Here is a 576-nt window from a genome sequence, read left to right on the forward strand (position 1 = left end):
GAACTGCCCCGGGAAACCTCCAGCTATGTGAAGTATCTCCAGGAAAGTCTGACTGAGGTACACCAGCAAGTTAGAGAAGCTCTGAAGTTTTCAGGTGAAGTAAGGAAGCGTCGGCACGACACCAGGGCTAGTGAAGCCAACTTTAAGGAGGGTGATGAAGTGTGGTCTCATAACCCCAGGCGGAAGAGAGGACAGTCACCGAAGTTGCAGAGTCCATGGGAAGGGCCTTATACAGTAATGGATCGCCTGTCCGATGTGACATACTGGATTCGAGGAGGCAGGAGAACTTCTCCGAAAATTGTACACGCAAACCGTCTGTGGAAGTACCATGGTTCTGGACAGTTCAGCTGGAACACACCTGCAGGGGTTGGATCCACTTGCTAAAAAAGTCTGAGAAAGAAAAGAATCGATTTAGGAGTTGAAATGTTGTTTGTTTTTGTCGGGACGACAAAGAACTAGGGAAGGGGTTGTGATGCGACCACCGAAAATGCAATTAGCACTATATCCCTATCTCCCGGGCTGGGTCTTGAACCCGTACTCTGGTCAGTTGGGGAGAATGGTATTTCCTTTGTCTTG

Source organism: Octopus bimaculoides, chromosome 30 (assembly GCF_001194135.2).
Source record: "Octopus bimaculoides isolate UCB-OBI-ISO-001 chromosome 30, ASM119413v2, whole genome shotgun sequence".
Lineage (NCBI taxonomy): Eukaryota > Metazoa > Mollusca > Cephalopoda > Octopoda > Octopodidae > Octopus > Octopus bimaculoides.